Source organism: Nothoprocta perdicaria, unplaced genomic scaffold (assembly GCF_003342845.1).
Source record: "Nothoprocta perdicaria isolate Ctin4 unplaced genomic scaffold, notPer1 scaffold_28, whole genome shotgun sequence".
In the NCBI taxonomy this organism is placed as follows: Eukaryota; Metazoa; Chordata; class Aves; order Tinamiformes; family Tinamidae; genus Nothoprocta; species Nothoprocta perdicaria.
In genome coordinates this window covers 3,283,052-3,288,653 of record NW_020455510.1, presented here as the reverse complement: position 1 = coordinate 3,288,653, position 5,602 = coordinate 3,283,052, and positions in this window count along the sequence as shown.

Below are 5,602 nucleotides of genomic sequence, written 5' to 3'. Positions count from 1 at the left end.
TAATAATAAAAAATTAAGACTCTACCTTACATCATTTTTTAACTATCTGATTTTTATTCTTCTCATTAGCTCTTTATGTGTCTACTCTGAGATGTATTACCATGGCTTGGGTTTAAAAGCATTTAGTTGCCTATACTGAAATGTAAATACTTAATCCCTAGCTCAGTTGAGTATAGGCTCAATGCTATGATTAAGTTAAGCAGTACGATGTCTCTACTGTATATGGAGTACCAGAATATATAGATCAAGCTGCAGTGAAGTCCAAGCACTTGCTCCAACTTACAGAAACTGAAGATCTCATTCCTCTGATTTGGTAAATGCAGGAGAGTTTGGCAAATTGCAAACAGCTCAGATGGTTTTTGCATTTGGACTTGGCCTCCTGAGCAGATTAGCTCCTCTAAGGGACTGTGCTGCTTCTGCTCTAACTTCTGCATCCGGTGGAGGCCCCGGACACAAATGTCAGAAGACACGACTGCAGGTACTGACCAGGTATTTGGGAYTGTGTGCAGTGACCATGTATTTAGGAACGGGGATCACCAGAGAAGCTTTCAGCTGGACATTTGGCCGTGCAACTACCTGCCTTGCAYACCCAACATGCGCCTCTTGGGGCTCGTACAGCCCAAAGCAGCTGAGCTTGTCGGAGGAGCTGGAAACCAAAGGAGAAGCTTTCACTTTGCTAAACATTTGGCTTTGCTTTCCCTTTTTCTCTAAATGAGACAGGAGGCAAATATTCATCCAACACCAGCCATAAGGGACAGACACAYGGCAAGGGAGGAGAAGGGACCTCCATAAAAAGAAAGGCAAAACCAGTCCCCTTGAACGCCCTCACCAGCCCCCCACTGCAACAAGACCACTCGGCCCTCAATAATGGGGGTAATTAGTGGCCTTCATGGCAAAAGCAACCCCATAGCTTGCTTYGTATGTTAGAACTGTGATCCCAAACACATGGGAACAAATGGAAAAGCAGCCTCCTGAGCCCCAAAATACGGCAGTGGTGGAGCAAAGGCAATGATGACCTCTCTGACAGCAGTGACTCTGGCCAGGCAGGGGAGACCTGCAGATTCAAATGCTGCCACATTGGCAGCACAACTATTTTGGTTTCCATACCACACAAATACTTATTAAACTACTGCTCACCCTTTCCATTTGTTGCTGTTCCTGTGAGCAGAACCTGTTCAGTCYTTGCAAGAAAAGGTCCCTGGAACTGAAGCGAGGAGGGATTTTCTTCTCCCGATGTGTGTGCTGCACAAGGACATTATTCCGTTCCTCCCTTTGTCTCCTTGGGCTACAGGACAACCCCTCACAAAGCTGGTGGTTGACCTGTTCCTTACAGACGACTGACAGCACAACACCCGGGGGACATATGTGCAAAACGCTACCAAACGCAAACCTCCAAAGGAATAAAAAGCCTCCACCAAATAAGAGTGGCAGCACATCGGTGTTTTTAAAGGAGCATCGCTTACCTGCACAAATGAAAGTAACAGTTGTTGGAGTTTTTCACACCCTGCAATTCTCTGAGTAGGTTTCTGCTTCAGTAGAGGACCGCGCTGCCTGGAAAAGAGCTCGACGCTGGGCTGCAGGTCCTGCCACCCCGAGGCTGTGGTTGTGGTTCACCCGGGYACGGGTCAGCTCTGCCCGTGTCCCTCCACCCAGCTCCTCTCCGAGATGCTCTGYTGCTTCACAGCCCTTGGCAGCAAGTTAGTACCTCACCCCTCTCGCAGCTCATCAACATATTATGGATTTAAAGATTATGGATTTAAAGATGACACGCAAGCCTTACCATAAGGACTAAGGACTGAATGTCAAGTGTCCTTTTCTCGAAGCTGTCGCGGCTGAAGTGCTGCCATATGAAATTTTGGAATATACGTGTGCAACTGCTTCCTGCAAGTGTCTTTTTAAAGCCAAGCGGAACCCTTTAATTGCGAGGCTGKAGAGAGCTGCTTTGCACTTTCCAGAGGCTCTGGCTAAGGAGCCCTCCCTGCCCTCCCGTGCAATGAGGCAGTAGCACCACCAGTTGGTCGCGGAGCCCGCAGAGCAGCGGTGCGAGYGGCCGCGCCGGCGCCCGCCGCAGCCTTGCTCCCCTGCCAGGGCGCCGTCGGCTCCTCCGGACCGGGGGGCYGCTTGGAGGGCCCCGCGTGGGGCAGGACCCACAACCGCACCGCGCTTCGCCCCGGCTTCGCTCAGCTGCTCCAGCTTCGGCTTCACAGGATGCTAATTACAGAATCAGAGACTGTAATAYGGAGCTCCACAAAACTGTAGTAAGGAGCTCTGCAAAACTGTAATAGGGAGCTCCAYTAAATCCCAGCTTCTCAGCACAACCACATCTTTCTTTAGGTCATTCAGGAAAAGATCCAGAGGGAATATCAGTGTTCGGGGCTTCTGGAGCATCTCTTACCCGGACTGGGTCAGATGTGGGTGCTGATTTTTACTCCACAGGGCAGTAAACTACTTCTGCATGGTACATGGTCAGAGTGCTGTGGCAGGCAGTAAAGTCTTGATTTATATGCACATATGCAGTGCTGGATATGCCTTCAAAGCCCGTCRTGCCTACTTGGTTTCCTGGAAGCCCATCTTGTCCTCTTCAGTATCATACTTTGCATAAACTGGAAGTGTCCTCCCTTTTCCTGGTTCTCTCTCTTCTCCTGTGCTTGATCACTGGGGCCTGTATGGATGATGCTCAGGACTTGTTGAGATTTCCACTCTCTTGCTTGCTTGCACTGCAGATCCTGCTGCTTCCAAAGGTTTATTTTTAATTAACTTGGTTTAATGATGGCCACAAGCCTGCATGAATTTGAAGGAGCGGAGAGTATGGAACAAGTGCCTGCACTGAAGGGCACTTGTCCCTGCCGCTGGTCATCGTGTGGGGCCAGGTGGACAATGACCCTGAGCTCGGGCCTTCATCTGCCCTCCTATAGCCTGAGAAACCAGGGCCTTGGTCGGCAAGGCAAGTGCGGGGAGGAAACAGGACTTGCAGCTCACTTTTCCCCTTGGAAAATATATTCCTAGCGGCATATTTGCTGCACACTTTGTGAAACACCCTCCCCATTTACACTCTATCTACTYGTACAAAGAAATGTAGCAATACCTGATTTGAATGGATTTTCTGGCTTTTCTCATAGTTGAGACGAGCTTTGCTTTGAGAATGCTCCCACAAAAACACGTGTAATACCTGAATACAAATGATCACTGATGTTTTCACCTACYAAGCCAGTGTCAGGGGGCTAAGATACATATCAAAATATCACAGTTTTCAATATGACTTTGTTCTGATCCTGGCACAAAATGTTTACAAACAAGGAGCTTCACTCGTGCGAATAAAAGCAGAGTTCCTCACCTGAGCAGGTATCGGCCGCACTGGAGCCCCGCAGCTGTTAGAGGCACAGGGTTTCTGAATGGTTTTCTTTCAGGAGCTTATTAAAATTGAGAAATGGTGTAGGCCGCTGCAGAGCTGCTTTACAGGGTTCGGGGAGCACGCTGTTTTTGTAGCCTGTCGCTACGAAACTGCCCCTTTCCCTGAAGGGGCCGGGCGATCCCCAGCGCCGGGCACGCTCGGAAGGGGCGCTCAGACTGTAAATATTATATGCTGCCGTAAGAACATTTGAATGGTAATACTCAAGCAATTACTTTCCTTTCAAGATCATTAAACACAAATCTGACTTGTATTTTAATAGGACTGCCAATGTATTTAATGGGGGGCAGTAAAGGGTAGTTTTTTTTCTAATGGATGAATGTTTATATTATTATCCATTCTGAGAGACCACATTAGGAGAGGACTGTATAATGCTCATGTGTTTTGCCTCAGTCYTTTTCACCCTGCTATTCAATTTTTCCTTCTCAATTCTGCATCTTGCAGTATTAAGAAAAACTGCATCTACAACAAAACCCATCACAATATTCTGAGCATAATGAAAAAACAGACCAAGCACTTCCCCCAGAGCAACCCCGTGCTTGGGAAGCTGCTGGGCTTGGAGGGTGAAGCTGCTCTTCAGCCACGGGACAGGCCTGGCTCCATGGAGAGCCCCCCCGGTGTCTGCAGGGTGCCCAGTAGGTCCAAGCAGGTCCTTGGGCTGCCCAGGGGCGCCCTCGCTCGTGGGACACGGGCTGGGGACCCAACTGCAGCCACCACTTCCATATATCCATGAACACACACRCTCCTTCCCCACTGACCTTAGGAAGGGCCTTGCATTAACCCACAGCAAATGTGGCTCCCTAGACTGTGTGCTCTTTGTGCTCTTTGAATTTCCCAATGAATCACCTATTTCCTCACAAGGGGACCACAAGCAAGGTGCAAAACTTGGTCGCTCCCTGTTACTTTATTAAGGGCCTTAGTTGCAAATGTACAAAATACATTTTCCCAGATATTTATAGATCYTTATCGTAAACATTGCAATAAAAGAGAGCACCAAATGGCCAAAGAGAAGAGACTTAGCGTAAAAGGGAGGAGCAAGGTAGAAAGTTTTCCATCACTACACATGCTAGTGAGGAACAATCAAACTAACTAGGAGCTGTTTAAGGATCAAAATTACAACCAGGGTGTATTACAATGACACAGTGATGGGGGGGCGGTCTTGGATCCCACCCACTGTAGGTGCAGGCAGMATTTCCAAAGGTTTCTGTGAGCCACAAGCAGGGCTGACGGGAGGGTCCTTCTCTCCCCATCGAGGGTGTCCTGGGACCCTCTCCTACCTGCTCCGTGTGGCTGCTCTTTGGCAGCACCTCGCTGCACACCTCCTTGCTGAGAGCTTCAGGAAGGCAGYGTTTCGGAGGCAGCAAGGGGCCACACACCTACAGCAGCAGAGAAACGTGCAGGGCACAACGTGCAATAGTTACGATATGAACACTGCACAATCCAGGGTGCACGGGCTCCCGGAGAGGCAGGGATCTCCCACGCACCACAGCAGCGGTGCTAGGGACTATTACTGCAGAAAACAGTTGGGGTTTTCTAGGTGAAGGATGCTTATCTGGAATTCATGGATAATTTAGTCCTTTTGCTTGCTGAAATAGTTTGATATGCTCTTTAAATAAGCATATAAAGAGACTGATGTGTGATGCTTGTGGGTTCAGATGTTCCGAAAAGTGACGTTCCTATATGGCAGAGAATAAGGCTTAAAAGGGGATATTATTTATAAAAGCACCACCATGCACAGCCAGTGTTTATTTACCATTTAAATGCCTCATTTCTGTTCTGGCTGTCTGTGCTATAATTTGCACAGGCACTTAAACTTGAGTATAAATAAATGCAAAGGAGCCGTGTTTATGCAGAGTTAAGGCGAGGAAGCCAAGCGCTGGAAGATGGAGACCCCCCTGCAACGGCAGCTCCGCCATCTCACCCGCATCCGGCTTCTGCCGGGGCTCCCGTGGCCAGCGACCAGCCGCGGGRCCTGTCTGCGCCCGAAAACCTTGGCCAGAGCATCAGCGCTGAAGATGTGGCCGAGGTTTAACACTGCAGGACACCTGGTCGCTGGTGAGAGCGCCCTGGGCGTGAGGAGGCTCCAAGCGCAGCCTTCAGCTGGGAGGACGTCGCTGCTGCCTTGCCAAGGTCCTCGAGATGGGYCGGGATCCCGGGGATCCTTGAAGCACTTTCTTCACCTCAATGTTGCCT